Below are 18,716 nucleotides of genomic sequence, written 5' to 3' on the forward strand. Positions count from 1 at the left end.
TTTTCACTGGGCTGTCAGTTCCCCTTAGGCACAGAATATTTCTGATTCATCTCTGCATGCTAGTACCCAGCAGATTGAAAACATAATGAACGTTATTCAATGGGGAAAATGAGAATTCTTTGGGTCTGAGGATGTTAATATTATACCAGACCCAGTGAAAGAAAATTCCAATTTTCAGTTTGGCCAAATAGGTAAGTGTTTACTACAAGCTTCTATGTGGTTCAAAACAAATAAGCTATTCTGAATTCTAATAATTACATTCTCTAAAATATAAAAAACTCAATTGCCCTAAAGCTCTCAATTTTAGTCTTGAAAAACCAATTCTTTCCTAAACAATGGAGTGGGTAACCACAGAAACTTGTGGAATCTTTTTTCCTAGAAAACACGAAGAACAGGAAAGAAGCCAGTCAGTCTGGAAATGGCTTCAAAATCTGCCGATAAGCAAGAAGTTGGGCTGAGTTAGATGCCCCTTGAAGGGTTCCTCCAGACCTATGCCACTAAGAAAAATAATTCTAATAATTCTGTCATTTATGTCCAAGAAAATAAAATAAATCTAACATCTCCCAATACAGTCATTTGAAATTATTTTATTTGGATCTAGTGATGCTTTTACAAACCCATTTTCTTCTTAAATTATAGTAAACTGTACTAAGCTCTTAATTTGAATATGAGCTCTTCTTAATAATACAGAATAGAAATTGCACTTAACACAGTAAACAAAATTATTTATTCATTTCTCTTTTTCAGTCTATTTCATGACCTTAAATCTACTCATCCCCAAAGCCTTATAAGAAATACTATTTCCCCCAAAATACATCACTCTATTTTTTCCATTTACAGATGTCCAAGGCATTCATTACCCAAATCACATTGCGCAGGTGATTAGTATATGATATCTTCTATTTTCATCTGATTCACAAGTAACAGTCTATTTCTCCCCAGCTGAACTGTAAGCTCAAAAGCCCAAGTTTTGGAGCCCTCATATTTAAACTGAATTCAAGGTAAGTACTTATTCATCATTAAGTTCTTATTGGCTCACAGGTTGAGTTTAAGCAAAAGGAAAATGTAAAAGCAATACTATTTAACTCTGCACACTGAGCACCTGTATGAAGTTTTGGCAAAGCAGACACTCCACAAAGTCAAAAATAAAGCTTCTCAGACTACTATATATTGGCACTTGCCACTTAGCTGCAACTAACATAGTTGAAGGTTAAGACACACAAGGGACCCAGAGTTAAAGATGCAATTGGTTTAGCTGCTACCCTATAAAGAATGAGCAGCTATCAAGGACGGTCCATTCACATACAGATGGCAGCTACTATAGAAAAGCAGAAAGCACAGCACCTTCCCCAGAAAACAGGGCTATGCATGTTCCGATTTTACATGGAATCCATTATTCATTCTGTCAGACTAAGTCAGTTAAATGGCAACAAACAGAAAGGAAAGAGTGTTAGAAAATTACAGTGTAATAACATGACTGTAAAACTTGTATTTTCTCACTGTTCATAATCCAAAGAACACATCTAGATCAGACCAATGGGCTCAAAAGCTCAATCTTAAGTGCATTCCACACACTCATACAGAGAGGCAGACCCCTGGTCCTTTCTCCACATATTAAATGAAAACTTCTGGTCCCTACTATGTGACAGGTACTGTCTAAGGCATTGGCACTTTATCAAACATGCAATTCTAGTAACATTATATAAAGTCTCAGCTTCATATTTTAGAGGGAAGACACCTCAGGCTTGGCCCAACCTCTTATTTGAGCAAGAAGAAACTCAAGGCACAGAGAGGATAACCTCGCTGGTTACTGTGGCTTTATGAGAACAAAGGCAGGAGTAGAAAACAAACTTTTTATCCATCCCTCCCCAGTAATAAAATTTACTTTTTCTACTAAGCAAGTATTTCTATATGCTTCCTACACACCAGACAGTATGCAAGGTACCAGATACACAGGATTCTGACCCTGGTGCTGTCCTCAAAAGGCACAGTCTAACAACAAGGCAACAGACAGAAACAGCAAACCATATCTCTAATTGTTTAGGACTTCAATTTTTAAAAAAATTAATAATAAAGTTGTAATAGTTTGTTGTAGACTCTTAATAACCCCATGAAGATAAAATCTAGATCTTACTACTCCTGTCATATAGATTGAGAAACTGAAGTATGGAGTGAATAAGGGACTCTACTAAGGTCATCTCCAGTGGCAGCAAAATGCCTAGAAACCAAGTTTATTTACTCCAAGGTAGACATTCTTTTCACACTAGATGGAAAAAAAGCAGATGTTCTTTTTATGTTCAGTTCCTTTCTGACCAAGAGCACACATTTGCAAGACTGCATGCAGAACAACCTGTGGTTGTGAAAGCAAATTTAACTGGCTGTGAGGTGTCATCAGCTGAGGTTAGTTATTTGATGACTGAGTAATCACCCAACAAGACATTGTAAGTAGCATTCTTAAAGTGCCCTTTATATATACAAAGAATAGATGGAAACGGTCCTATCCTTCGGGGAATTAATATGTAGAAAATGGGTATATAAATATTTCAACAAAAAGTGACAAAATTAAATAAACTACAAAAGTAGAATAATCACAAACAATTGCAAATTTAACAAACTAAATGTTTTGCAGAACTTCTAAGAAGACCTGCCAAGAAACTGATAATTCAAGAGTTAAATAGAAAAGAGAAGCCTGTATAGGAGATGACACATGCCAGTCTTCTGATTATTGAAATACAGGCTCTTACTAAAAAAATGTTCACCACACTTAAGTAAAATATCAACTTCCTAATTCCTTCATTTCACTTTCCACCATTAGTCAAAATAATTATACAAATATTCCATTTCCCTTCTTCTAGGAAAGTTATTAATTTTGTAATCTTCTCTATTCAAAAGAAATGAATTTCCATCAGTGTGACTTTAGCTAAAAGGGTAAAACTGTGTGATCTCATCGCCCTTTATTCTTCTATCCTCTTTTAGTTGCAACCTAAATGAAATTAATGATCATTTTTCTCTGGTGCACAGTAAAATTTATGTACACATTCAAGAAGAGCAATTTTAACATTAACTTTAATTGTTACTTAATATCATATTTTATTCATACTACTAAACATCATCATGGTCTCATAAAAAGATACAACTATTTTAAACTTAAGCACACTGTAGAATTATTAACAAATTAGACAAAGTTAAAAAGAAACAAATACTAGTAATTTTCAGTTAATGACAGGAAAAATTACTTTAAGAATGAGCTACAGGGGCTGGTGTCATGGCTTGGTGGTAGAGCAGTTGCCTACCATGCGTAAGACACTGAGTTCAATCCTCAGCACCACCTAAAAATAAATAAATAAAGGTATTGTGTCCATCTTCAACTAAAAATATTTAAAAAAAAATAACAGGCTATAAAGTAAAAATTATAATCATGCTACCAAAGTAGTAATATTTATTTTAAAAATACAACTCAGGGGAGAAAAAAAATCTCTTAGTATTCCTGCATTTACTCAGGGGATTCAAACTTAGAGCCAGTTACCTTTCTTTGAAATATTTGGTGAATTTTACAGGCTGATAAGTAGCAATTTCCAGAACCACCACAGCAGGTTTCACTAGAATTACCACAAGCATATCAAAAAATTATTTCATCATATCTTTTAGTTCTTAAAACTTAATTTCATCACAAGAAGACATATTTTAATAAATACCAGTTTAAAATCTAAATTTGAAGCAAAAGCATAGTAACTTGTTTAGGGAAGAGAGAAGCTGGGCTTGAATTCATGTTTAGGTCCTTAAGACAATGACTTGTATGTCAAATTGGATTCTAAAAGTTTAAGGGAGTAATTAAACATGCAGCGACAGTGACATCTAGTGTTAACAGCTGCAAGCCAACTACACTACTATTAAATCCTCAAATGCTGAAGAACTATCCAAAGCTTCTCTTTAAGAACAAACAGAACTTCTGCATTATATTAAAAAATAATAATAATAATAACCAAAATGGTTCCATAGATTTCCTTCCAGACATTAAAAAGCCTTACTGAAAAAAAAAGAGTAAATTAAAGACCAAAAAGTAAATGCATTATTTATTTCACACAGTCAACATCTCCAACTTTCTCCCTTCGTTTAGGAGAGTAATGAATGCACAGGTAGTCTGGAAGGTGTTCTGATAAGAGTTTCACAATCTTTTAAACTTTCGCCTATATGATTAAAGATACTGCACAGATAGTAAATACTCGATAACACATCAGGAAAAAAGAATGTAGGACATTTCAGGAATACTTGAAGAAGACACAAAGAAAAAAGAATAGTTACTGCAGTGAGAAACAAGTCTATATTTCAGCCCTGGCTTCCTTGCTTTATATTTGTTGATTTGAAAGGTCAACTTTGTAATCAGTTGATATTTTTGCCCAAGGATTTAGAATTTGGCAGCACAGGTTAATTCATTATACCATTTTTATAGTTTTATGCTATAGATGAATCTGTAATAGTAAGCAAAATTTCGACAATTATTTTTGGCCAGGACAATTTTGTGTAAAAAGAAAAGTTAGCATTAGATGAAGCTTACTTACCTATTTGTTTTGGAAAGTTCGTCCTTTCCCCTTTTAACTCCAAAAATTCTTGTGATCAAGGAACTAAAGAGAAGAGTGGATGAATTTCTCACCTATTATAAAAATAAACACACAATATGGGTCAAGGAATATTTATGGCATGAAATCAACATGTATAATGGTCAACTAGGTATTCCAATCATTATACCATTGGCTAGTGTAGGACTAAAGAAAACATGGTTTGTTTTCACAAAATGAGACAACTTTAAAAAAAAAAAAAACTTAATAGTAATTGACTCAATGAACTCTTAAATTAAGCCCTAACTCCAAACACAATATAGTTTTTTCCTATTCTAATATTATCAATTGATTTCATTTTGTCCTTGAATTGAATCATCAAACAGTACTTTAAGAAAAAAAAAAACTATTTTTCATATCCTTCCTGACAACGATTATTCTAGACCTCAACTCTTTTCACTTATTTTTCTGTACTTACCTACCTGTGAGAAAATACTTGTAAGACTTAATTTCAAAGAATCCATGTAATAAATAGTCAAGAAAATACTTAATATTCCAAATGCCATTAACTTCACAATGCCAATAATATAGCCAAGGGATATTAACCCTAAAATTATATGATAGAACTGATTAATAAAAACAAGAGGCAAGAATAATGTTAATAAACTTGGATCATTTCTCCAAGACACTACAGAGTATGTTTTCCAAGCCAATGCATCAAGATACTTTGGAATTTCACGACAATGTCTTGAATATTCTAGCATTATTGGTCTTCCTCAATCACCTTGCCAAATCAGAGTAGAGAGGTTTAAGTATGTACTGCCTTCCTTATGGTGTGCAAGGCAATATACCAGCACCACAGAGAATACCTAGAAATAGAAGACACACAATTGCTGCCATCATAGAGCTTATTTTCTAATTAGGTAAGTGATCATATGGTATGTTAAGTAGCAATATAATCAGAAAAGTCATTAAAAGTAATAATGCAGGCTGGAGCCATAGCTCAGTGGTAGAGCTCTTGCCTCACACATGTGAGGCACTGGGTTTGATCCTCAGCACCACACAAAAATAAATTAATAAACAAAGATTTTTTTTTTAAAAGTAATAACTTGAGATTTAGAAAACCACTTCCTGAAACCATTGCATAAGGGTCACAAACTCAAACGCCCAGTAGAAGCAGGGAGCAACAGAGGCAGCAGTGGACTGTGTCTAATGTAGTCCCTGCTCAGCTTCAGCTGACTAGCTGCCATGAAGGAATGCAAGCCTAATGTTGCCAGATCTTCTGCTTTTTTAACAGAAGCCAGAAACATGATTTTTATGTGAAATCTCACTATTTTGAAATGTTGGCAACAAATTAAAGAAAAGGGGAAGTGGAAAAATGACCATAGAGTCCAAATAAAATTCATACCAAAATTGCAATGAAACCCTAATCTTGGACAGATCTACTTAGGTCCATTCAATAGTCAGCAAACATTAATGGAGTCCCTACTACATGCCCTGCCTAATATGCCCAAACTGTAACAAATAGATCCATCCTGTCAATATCAGTATCACCTCTGCCTAGCACAGGTCTTGATTATCTTACCCAGTCTCAGAAGGCTTGGTAAGGACATTTAGGACACCATTACTTCCCTCAAATCATAACAATGATAAAACACAAAAAGAAAGGTTAAAAGTAGGGCTCAGTGATAGAGTGCTTGCCCAGCACCACAAGTAATAACAAAAAAATAAACAAAACACAACAGAAACACAATTCCATTTTGCCCTAAACCAAACTCTCTGACAAAGGCTGCCAGATGCACTAAAGTTAAACATCTGGAGATGTTGAGAATACACACTTTAAACAAAACCATAGGGGCCTGTTTCACAAAGTGAACAGGCACAAAACAGAAATAAAATTCTTTTTTTTTAATCAATAGACTGAGGGCAGGAGACAGATAATGCATTTTAGTAATATTAATATGGACAAATGAAGCCGGGTGCAGTGACACACGCCTGTAATCCCAGAAAGGCAGGGGGACCACAAGTTCAAAGGCTGAGGCAGGGGGACCACAAGTTCAAAGCCAGCCTCAGCAACTTACTGAGGCCTGAGCAGCTTAGTAAGACCCTGTCTCTAAATTAAAAAAAAAAAAAAAAAGATGAACCAATGGGTATCAATACTATCAGCTTGATCCATCCTGCATTGGCTGAATGTTTGTGCCTCCTTCCCCAAATACATATGTAGAAATCCTAACCTTCAAAGTGATGGCTTTGGGAGGTGGGGTACTTAGGATATGATTAGGTTATGAAATCTTTACCCTTATAAATGGGATATTAAATGCTCATATTAAAGAGACGAGAGAGAGAGAGAGAGAGAGAGAGAGAGAGAGAGAGAGAGAGAGAGAGAGATCCATTGCCCCTTTTAACCTTTTACAAGATAAGGCACCTTCTATGAACCAAAAAGCAGGCCCTCATGAGACACTGAATCTGCTGGCACATCGATCTTGGATTTCCCAGCCTCCAGAACTATGAGAAATAAATTTTTGCTGCTTATAAGTCACCCATTCTGTGGCATTTGGTTATACCAGCTCAAACAGACCAAGAAATCCATTATAAAATTCCTCCATTTAGTAGCCAATTATGATCAATACCTATTCTGATACATATAGCAAAACGGTGATACTCTATCAGAACTTCTGCATTAATTACTTAACATTCCCAGAAAAAAATTTTAAAAACTTTCCCTAATCATCTATTTGGTTACCCTGTTCACTCAATACAGAATTATTTGCATGTATTAACCAATTTTCCATTCAGGGCAGAGCAAACCTCCAAAAGTAATCAATTGATGATACTTGGTTTTAATATTTTAAAAATGACTTTCCCTTCTTTGAGATACAATACACATACTGTAAAATTCACCATTTTGAAGTATACAAGTCAGTGGTTTTTACTATATTTCTAAAGTGGGAGACTATCACCACTAAATCAACAATATTTTCACAGCCCCAAAATGAAACCCTGCACACATTAGTCATCATTTTCCCTCCACCCATAGGAGGAAAGCACTGATCTATTTCTGTCTCTAAATATTTGCCTATTCCAGACATTTCATATACATAGGATCATGAAACAGATGGCCTTTTATGTAAGCCTTCTTTCACTCAGCACAATATCCTCAAGATTCACCCATATTCTAACATTTTTTGATATGTTCTTCCTTTTTATGGTAATATCCCATAATAGAGATATATCACATTTTTTAAATCTGTTCAGCATTTGATGGGACATTTGGCTTGTTTCCCATTTTTTGGCTATTATGGATAATGCTACTAAAAACATCTGTGCACAAATTTTTGTATCAACATGTTTTCATTTCTCTTAGGTATACATCCAGAAGTAGTATGGTAAATTATTACAGTAACTCTGCTTGTAGGAACTGCCAAAATGGTGGTACCATTTTATATTCTGATTAGCAATATATTAGGGCTTCAATTTCACCAATTCTGTGATTCTGCACATCTTCCTCAATACTTTTATTGTCCATCTTTTTAATCTTAGTGAGTACAAAATGGTATCTCATTGTGGCTATGATTTGCATTTCCCTAATGACGCTAAACATCTTTTTATGTACTTATTGACCATCTGAATATCTTTTTTGGGGAAATATATTCAAATGAACTGTCCATTTTTTTAATTGGGTTGTCTTTTTATTATTATTGAGTTCTAAGAGTTTTCTGTATATTCTTAATTTTGATCAAGTCTAATTTACCTATGTTGTTTTCTGTTGCTTGTACCTTAGGTGTTGTATCTAAGACACTGTTAACCCACTCCAAGGTACAAAAACTTACACAAGTTTTCTTCTAAAATTTTTATAGCTCTTACATTTAGATTTTTTATCCATTTTTAGTTCCTCAAACATGAAATTCATTCCCTTGCATTATAGCTATCTAATGGTACTAGTACTATTGGTTGAAAGAACTATTCTTTCTCCATTGATCTTTGAGCACTATTTTTTAAATTTTTTGTGGAGATTTATTTCTGGACAATCAATCCTATTCCATGATTTATATGTCTATCCTGATGTCAAATCCATAATCAAATTTACTACTGCTTAGTAGTAATTTTTGAAATTGGGGCCTATGAGCCCTTTGACTTTTTTTTCAAGATTGTTTTGTCTAGTATGGGACCCTTGTATTTTTTTTAACATATATTAGGACCAAAATATTAATTTATGCCAAAAAATATTCAGATGGAATTTTGACAGAAATTATGTTGAATCTGTAGATCAATTTGGGGAATATTATCATCTTAATGATAGAACATCTTCCAATAATGAACATGGGATATCTGGTCCTCTTGCATTTCTCTGAATAATGTTTTCAGATTTTCAGTGTGAAAGGTTGCACTTTTTCTGTTAAATTAATTTCCTTTTAAAAAATATTTCTATTAGTTATTGATGGGCCTTTATTTATTTGTTTATATGTGGTGCTGAGAATAGAACCAGTTTCTCACACATGCTGGGCAAGCACTCTACCACTGAGCCACAACCCCAGCCTCATCTTCTGTTAAATTTATTTCTAAAGTATTTTATTCTTCTTTATATTTTTATTAGTGCATTATAGTTATACATAATAGTGGTATTCTTTGTGACATGTACATACATGCATATATTGTAATTTACTCCATTTCATTCTCTAGATTTCCCCTTTCCCTCCCTTCCTCCTTTCCTGAATCCCCTTTCTCTACTGATCTTTCTTCTATTTATTTTATTACCTTATTTATTTAATTTTTATTAGGTGCATTATAATTATACATAAAAGTGTGACTCATTGTGATATATGCATACAGCACATAGCATAATTTAGTCCATTTAGTCTTCCTCCACTCCACCCTGCCCTTCAATGACTTTCTTCTATTACACTATTCTCCCTTCTGTTTTCTTCAGATTCCCTTTTATTATTCCTTATTTCTCTTCACTTCCACACAGGAGAGAAAAGATTTGACCCTCGTCTCCCTGAGTCTCGCTTATTCACTTAGCATGTTGTTCTCTAGTTATATCCATTTATCAGCAAACGATATAATTTCATTCTTCTTGATGGCTGAGTAGAACTCCATTGTGTACTGCCAGTGTCTCGGCTGGCACTGAATCACGAGCCACTACACAGCTTTGTAGATTCAAATAGCAATTCTTTATTCCCAAACTCACACTGGCCTCCAGCTAACACATTCTGCTCCAATCTCCAATATCCCGCCACCCCCAATCACCTACTCCACAGAGGCTTTTTCCAAATCCAATTTGAATCTCAATGGGAACACGCAGCAGGAACACCCTAATCCCAGCAGCAATAATCTTCAACCTCCAACTTCCCTAAAACCCCTATTGTCTTAAAGTGGGAATGCCTTAAACCCAAATTATCTTAAGCCCAGATACTTCCTCAAACCTGCAGGATACTTCCTCAAACCTGGATCCACCCTCAATCACCTTGAGCAGGGTTGCCTTTCTCAAACACACATGCAAGGTCACAGCGGATTTCAAAGGCAAGTCCATTTAACATGGGGTACGCTGGCAAGGATTTTGAATCGTCATTCCTACTTGGCAATGGCCCTCAGCAGTGTACATATGCCATACATTTTCTTCTCTTCTTTTATTCTTTTTTAAAAATTCTTTTTGAATTCATGTTTGAACTATTCATTGCTCAAGTAAAAATGACTTTGATACTTTTATCTTGTATTCAGCCACCTCATTGAACTTGTTTATTAGCTCTAATTTATGTGAGTGTGTTCCTTAGGATTTTCTACATAAAAGATCATGGCATCAGAAAATAAAAACAGTTACACCTTCCTTTATTACATCTTATTTTGGCCTGATTGCCCTAGTTAGGAGTTCTAATGTAATGCTGAACATAAGTGGCAAGAGTGTATACCCTTGACCTTTTACTGATCTTAAGGGAGAGCTTTCAGTTTTTCACCAGTAAGTATATGCTATGTTTTCCACTGCTGTTCTTGATCAGGTTGAGAAAATTCCATTCCTAGGTCATTGAGTGTTTTTAATCATGAAACGGAATTAGATTATTTTCAAATGCTTTTTTTCTACATCTGCTTAAACATCATTTAATTTTTGCCCTTTATTCATTACATGTTACATTAGCTGATTTCCTATGCTGAGATGTATACTGTTTTAAAACTGTAGAAGTTAAAAAACAGACCACTAAATAGTTATTATAAAGGGTCAGTTGGTCCCATTATTTTTGAGACTGTGGCAAGGCAAAACATCATGGCAGGGAGCATGTAGTAGAGCACAACTGTTTACCTTATGGGAGTCAGAAAGCAAAAGAAAAGAGAGGAGGGGTGTAGGTCCCAACAGGATTTTCGAGAGCAGGCCTCCATGACCTAACTTCCTCCCACTAGGCCCCACCTCCCAAAGGTTCTATTACTTCCCAATAGTACCACAGGATGGTGATCAAGCCTTTCACACATGGGCCTCTGGGGAAATTCTTAGATCCAAACTATAGCAACAGTAATACAATAAAAGCAAATTCCTTTGGGGAAAAATGAATGAAGGAGTATGCAAGTTAAAAAAAATTAAAGACAGAATTAGTGGTAAAGTTGAAAATGCAGAGATTAGAACAACTGTCAAATATTTCTACCTATAAATAATTCTTTTTATCAGGGAAAACCAGAATACTTCCTGCTCTCTACCTCTTTCTTCACTGAGTCTCCAACATATGGTTGGCAGGGACTTGGTAGTCAGCTGCAAAGTGACAACTGTTACCAAAGTATTTCTCTTCTATTCATTGAATAATTTTTTTCTTTCTTTCTTGGCATAAGAAAGCTTCTATATATAGACTTGTATAAGAGATAGAAGAATTTATTAGCTCTAATTTATTAGAAAATTAGGTTACACCAGGTTGTATGCGTGTGTACAAGCACATATGTACACTCATTTTTTAATTACATAACATATAAACTCCCTTAACAAATATTCAAAAAATATGAAAGGGGAGCCTACCCTGTGCAATTGCTATGTAGCATGATCACTGACACACCATACACCCCTAGTAGGCAGTCAAGGATAGGGTCAAGATACAACATTTTAATATTCTGTCCAGGGTATGTGATACAGGTTTAGAGCAGAAAGAGACATTTTTTGAAAACAATTAAATGAGATTTGAGTTCTAAGCCATGTGACTTTGAAGAAATCCTACACCTATAATCCAGAAAAACCATGCCATATTTTCTGGGCTTCTAAGGAGAAGACCAGCAATACTTGAGTTCTTGGTAACTGTCTTCCAAAGCTGTAAGATACTTCTCCCATGAGAGGTCAAAAGTAAAGAAAGGGTTTCCACTAATCCATACAGCATCTATAAGTGAATTAGAAAAAAATGTACCTCTTCCTCTGAGTAAATGAAGCTCCATTACAAGGCACATAGCATGATGAGTGGAGCACAGCTGGATTTCAAGACTACACAGCCCTAAGCCTGGAACCTTCATAGCAACTTCACAACTGCCAGAGGGCAGAGTCATTGGTGCCAACAAGACACAAAGTAACCGTGGCAGTGCTGCCAGGAAGATCTGAAAGTGTCTTTTTTGTATATTCCTCTGATATCCCCTGCATGCTGTGAATCAGAACTGACTTGAGAGAAGCAAGATAAAACTGTTCTAGATGAAAATATAACCTCAGGATGGGTCATAGGAGGACCCTAGTTGGGTTGCTTGGCAAGCTCTATTGGAAAGGCTGAGAGTTGCCTAGGGAAAGGCAATCAGGTGTCCAACAGTCACTAAACATAATAAAGAGAATCAGATGCTATTTTAAAAGAAAAACTGCCCAGAAAACTCTAAGGATCTATGCATATGTATCTATAAGTCATTTTATGTAACACTTGTCCAAGTTGGGTTAATGCCCCAAGGGGTAAACTCTGACCAACAAGAAACAAGCAATGGGACTCTTCTAAGAGGTAGTAGTTTCACATAGTAGAAGATGTACCATGTGACAAGACAACCAGCTCAGTTTTCTTGCAAGGTTAGGGCCTACTTGGTAGCATCTTTCCTCCTTTCTTGCCTTATTTATTGTTTTCTTTCATTCTTGCTGCTCTGGGTTTGTACCACTCAATAAAACCTTACCTCCAGTTGCTTTCTGAGGACACAGGGCCCAAGCCCTACAAATCAGCTAAAATGACCTTTTCTGCAATCCTATCACACACAAAACTGCTTTACCACACTTCAGATTCTGAAGTCAGACAGATAATAGTTGCACATTCTTAGACAAAGGTATTTCACGTCTCTTAGCCTTATTTTATTTATATATAAAATATGAAGTATAATAAAGTTTACTGAAATTAATCAATGTAATATAAATGATGCCAGGTACATTATTTATATTAGTATTTCCAGTGCTTAATATGTCATCTACTACACTGTAGGTATGCCTAATGCCTACAATGTTTACAATAGTACATTTTCTCTGTATTTAAAAAATTCCAACCAAGTAGCAAAGATTGAAAGATCTGTAAGGTCTCAATACAAATAGCCAGTAATCTGTAAAAACACATTAAATCTATACATGAATGCTCTCTGAAAAATGGCCCTTTACTGCAAATAATTCACTTTACCTGGGTTTTTGCCTCTCCAACTTATCAGGAAAAACAATTAAGTCAAAAGTACAGATGTAGCCAGCTTTAGGCACAATATATTCCTGAGAGGATGCACACAAATCAAATTTCTGTAAATCAAACCATATTTCACAAGCACTAGGGGAAAAAACACCCTTTAAAATGACTTCAACAAATAATGCTATAGTAAACTGTTACTGTAAAATGAAGGTTTCTTCATAGCCGGTGATTATGTTGACTTATAATTTCATTAGGTTTTCATAAGAAAGGAAATACAGCAATCAGCATATGGCAACATGAGCTCCCTCCCACCCCACATGAAGTCCCATGCTTGCTCAGGACTCTACAAGCAAGAAGATCATCACCAGAACTGAACACAGCCAATGCTATGCCTGGAGTCTGTGAAACTGTGAGCTAAATAAACCTTTGTTGTTATAAAGTTAAAAAAATTTATGGCAACAGTATAGATTGTCACAGGTATGATGTTACTTTGTCTGACAAAGCAAGAACAGCAAACAGAAACAAAATATTCCTATACAACCAGTGTTCAAAAGGAAGATTCCAGTTAATAAAATTATCATAAGCATTTATATTATTACAAGCTTTTGTGGATATATATATGGATATGGATAGTATTCATGCATAAAACTCACAGGATAAAAAATATGCATCAGAATCATGATAACTCTGTGGTGGCTTAACAGGTAACTCATTTTAAAGGTTTCTCTTATGTTTTCCTTTATTTAAAAAAATTTTTCAGGCATATGCATTACTGTTTTGGGTCTCACAAATGGACTTCCACAAAGGAATCATTTGTTTCTGACACTTTTGGCTTTCGCAAAAAGTTGGGAAAATCACCACATTTCACACTGCTAAAGCCCTTTCACAGAAAATATTTCTTGTATTATCTGGATTAGACTTGAAGAAAACAATATTAATATTGTTGGCAATCAGTTTTACCATCTCTAATTTTCCTGATGATCAAGCCACATTCCTACATCTCTGATTACACTGATGGTATACGGGTATTGTTCTACTTCCTATAAATGTAAAAGGTAAACGCTGTGCCTTCAAGGGCAGTTATGCAATGCTCCTAGACAGAATTCCAAAAGTCTGCATCTCTTACAAGAAGATGCCCAATTGTCTAGGCAAATGTTGGCAACTTTGAGGAGTGTTCCTCACACTGGGAGTCTGTGCCTTTGGCAGCCACTGCAACAGACTGAATCTCAATTAGAGGCTTATCATATTGGTACGGAATGGTTTGTGCAGCCTACTAATTGGAAAGCCTGCCTGTCTAGTAAATACTCCACTCTGTGGATTTTGTTTTGTTTGTGGGAGTTGTGGGTGGGGAGTTACAAAGGATTGAACTCAGGGGGACTTAACCACTTGAGCCACATCCCCAGCCCTACTTTACATTTTATCTTGAGACAGGGTCTCACTGAGATGCTTATGCCTCACTGTTGCTGAGGCTGGCTTTGAACTCATAATCCTCCTGCCTCAGATCTCCAGAGCTGCTGGGATCACAGGCATGCGCCACCACACCCCACCACTCTGTGGGTTTAAGACCTAGGTTCTTTGCTCCTCCCCTCCCCTTTGCCAAGCATTTTTGTAAAGCCACATGTCAAGCGCCTATGAATCATAGGTTATTGTCCTTTACTCTAGAAGACACAATGACATAGGAGAAAAAAAAATAAGGGTTTCTCCAAGGAATCATGAAAAAAGACACATGAAAGTTTCCTTTCTTAAATCTAAGAAGTATACTAGGTACTGCTCACAGTCTTTACAGAGTTCTAAGTCAAATGGTTTCTGGACAGTGTTATATTGAAAAAAAAGTGACTCAATATTTTGACTTCTATTTAATGTTTTGTGCTTGATTTTTCAACTTTTTTTATTTTAAAGATAGAGGGAGAGAGGAGAGAGAGAGAGAGAGAGAGAGAGAGAGAGAGAGAGAGAGAGAGAGAGAATTTTTAATATTTATTTTTTAGTTCTCGGCGGACACAACATCTTTGTTGGTATGTGGTGCTGAGGATCGAACCCGGGCCGCACGCATGCCAGGCGAGCGCGCTACCGCTTGAGCCACATCCCCAGCCCGATTTTTCAACTTTTGATAGAATATATTGGTACCACTCACTCAACATATGATATACAGAATCTACAACATCCAAAAAGAGATACATTAAGATACTAAGAAAGAGTTGGTCTGCTTCTAGATCAATATTACTAATCAGTAGGGAAATGCAAAGCAAAATCATAAAGGGATACCACTTCACACCCATCAGGAAGAACTATCATTTTAAAAAATGAAAATCCTAAGTGAAGACTTAAACAAATTGGAACTCTTGTGCATTGCTGATATGAACGTAAAATGATACTGTCTCTATGGAAGAGTTTGATGGTTCCTCAAAAAGTTAAACATAGAATTACCCTATAATACACCCAAATTAACTGAAAGCAGGGACTCAGATAACTTGTATGCTAATGCTCACTGCTGAATTACCATAATAAGTAAAATGTCGAAACAATCTATCAACAGATGAGTGGATAAAGAAAATAAAGTACACACATACAATGAAATGTTATGCAGACTTAAAAAGGAATAAAATTCTGACACGTTACAACTTGGTTGAAACTTAAAGACATTATATTAAACGAAATAAGCCAAACATAAATTAATAAATATTGTTATGATTCCACTTATAAGAGATATTAGGTCAGGTAAATTCATAGAATCCAAAGGTATTACAGAGGTTACCGGGGATAAGAAAATACAGGAAGTCAAAACTTAATGAGTATAGATCTTTTGTTGGGGATGACAAAAGGTTCTGAAAATGTGTAATGTGATGAATATTGTATACACTTATGCCAAGTTAAATGGTTAAAATGGCAAATTTAAAAAAAAAAGATAACTGACTTTAAACAAAAGTAATAACAACCTAGGGTAGGCTTACAACACACAAAAAAGTAAAATGTATAACAATAGCAGCATCAAGATAGGAAGAAGAAAAGGGAAGCAAAATATTAAGTTCTTATACTTTAAGTGGCACAGCAAAATATCACTCAAGGGTAGACTGTGATAAGTTAAAGTTATAGCTTACTGCACTAAAATAAAAGACTTAAGTCTAATAAACCAACAAAAGAGATAAAATGAAGCCATAAAACATCAAGAATCAAAATATAGTCTGATCCAAGAATTTATTCCCTAGAGAAATTCCTTGATAAAATGCAATATATATTTTTTTATCATCCAGTGAAAGGTTTATTAAAACTTAATCAGAGGTACAATTAAATCAATGAAAGTAAATGGCAAAAGCACTCACTGCCCAGACTGGTGAGGTAAAACCCAGAATTGCAGCCTTAGCTCCATCGGCAACATACGGAATGATATTTTCTCCTAGATGTGTATCTCTAAACAAGGCTCTGAGGATATTCAAAGCATGAACCTAGGACAAGAAGTTCAAAATTAGCTGTGAGTTAATAACTATGGTGATTCTAAATCTGTATATAAAATTATAAGAAGAAAGTAATAATATGCAAATGAAACAGTAGATTTAATAAAATAATAATTGATAAAAATAATTTTTAGACATTAGTAAGAACAATGTAATAAAAAAATTTGATCCAACGAACCTATGAGGAATCCTGAATCTAACAAACACATTCTTTTCAAGGAACATTTATTCTTTAAAATGGCCTCAAACAAGGAACATTTGTTTTTTAAAATGGCCTCAAATATAGGATTTCATTTTTATAACATTAAAGTAAAAGGTAAAACTAAAGTGTTAGAAATTAGGATTTTGGTTACTGTCAGGGAAAGAGTGCTGATTAGAAGAGAACATGAAGGGGCCTTGGTGTCCTAGAAAAGTTCTGCTTCTTTCTTGTTACACAAATGTGATCACTTTGTGAAGCTGTAATGACTTGCACACTGTATATTATAATTAAATCTAAAAATGCATATAAAATATGACAGGGACAGCATGAGAAAGGAAGAACATAAGCCAATCTCAATTATGAACCCAGTGAGAAGCATAAATATATATCCTTTCTAAAGAAAATTTAATAATGTATAAAAACATGTCAAAGTTGAGTTCATTCTCAGTATGCAAATATATTTAAAAATCAGCATAAGTGCTGGGAATGTAGTTCAGTGGTAGAGCAATTGCCTAGCGTGTACAAGGCCCTTCAATCCCCAGCATTGAAAACTACAACAAAAAGAATAACATGTAATTCATGATATTTGAAAATTCTAGGGGAAAACAAAACGTATTTATCTCAAATGATGCAGGAAAGCACTCAACAATTGTTTTTTTTTTTAATCAGATAAAGGACAGATTAAAAATTTCAACAAATAACAACAACATAAAGATGCCTGCTATCTCTATTTCTAGCAAAATTGTGCTACAGGTTCCAGCAGCAAAATAAGATAAATAAAAATTTTTAAAAGACTAAGCATTAGAAAGCTAACAAACTTAGGATTACCTACTAGGGATACAATTATCTATAAAGAAAATCCTAAGAATTTATAGACAAGTCATTAGTTGTATTATAGCAGTTCAGGTAAGTTGCTAAACATAAGTACAACAATCACCAAAAAATCAATTTCATTCTCACAGAGAACAACAGATAATATAAAATTTAGAAATATCATTTATAAGAAAAATATATAGAAATAAACCTCATAAAAGATTCATAAGACTTTTATGAGGAAAATATATGCATTCCTACCCACAAGGTATGAGAATTTCTGTTGCTTACCAGCACCTTGGTATTATGAGACCTTTACAGTTTTTACTTTTCTTTATGAAATGGCTCGGACTCGGGGGCCAGAGGCGGCACGACGCTGCGGGGGAGTGGGCAGCGCAGGCGGGCCAGGGGTCGGCGGGACCCGGGGACCGGGGAACCGGAGACCCGGCGCGGGAGCGCGGCTCGGGCGGGCAGGGGGCTCCGGCGCCGGGGGAGGATGTGCGGGCGGCGGGGCGCTGCCGCCGGCGCCAGGTCGGTGCGCCGAATGCCGGGAGCCGCGCCGGGGCGGGGGGGGAAGGGGTCCGCGGCGCGGGGGGGGGGGGGAGGGGTCCGCGGCGCAGGGGGGGGGGGGGAAGGGGTCCGCGGCGTGGGGGGGGGGAAGGGGTCCGCGGCGCGGCGGGCGGGGCCCCGGGGCCGGGCGCAACGGGCGGGAAGGTGCGGCGGCCTCAGGCGCGCTGGCCCGGGTGGGGGTCGGGTCCCGGGAGGCCCCCTCCTACCTTTGCCGGGTGCCACGTACACGGAGTAGAGCAGCGAGGACGAGAGCGAGAAGAAGAAGAGCGCGGCGAGCAGAGAGCGGCGCGGCAGCCACAGCAGCCCCCGGCGGGCGCACATGCTGCAGCCGGGCGGCCGCTTGAGGGCCGCGGCCTGCTCCTGCCGCTCCGGTGCGCCGCCGCCTGGGCCTCGGCCGCCGTCTCCGGAGCCTCGCGGGACGCCGCCGCCGCCGCCGCCTCGCGGATCCCAGCCAACGGCCGCCGCGGGACGGGCCACATGAAGCGGGCGGGGCGACGGGGGCGAGGCTGGCGGTCGCACAGGGGCGGAGGGGCGGGAC

The 18,716-nt window shown here is 36.7% G+C and overlaps 1 pseudogene; it reads right to left on the minus strand.

Annotated features, from left to right (window-relative positions):
- LOC144372876 (transport and Golgi organization protein 1 homolog) overlaps positions 1-18,404 on the minus strand; it is a 175,870-nt pseudogene extending 157,466 nt beyond the window's left edge.
- Positions 18,405-18,716: the final 312 nt, after the last annotated feature.

Source organism: Ictidomys tridecemlineatus, unplaced genomic scaffold, assembly GCF_052094955.1.
Source record: "Ictidomys tridecemlineatus isolate mIctTri1 unplaced genomic scaffold, mIctTri1.hap1 Scaffold_182, whole genome shotgun sequence".
Classification (NCBI taxonomy): domain Eukaryota; kingdom Metazoa; phylum Chordata; class Mammalia; order Rodentia; family Sciuridae; genus Ictidomys; species Ictidomys tridecemlineatus.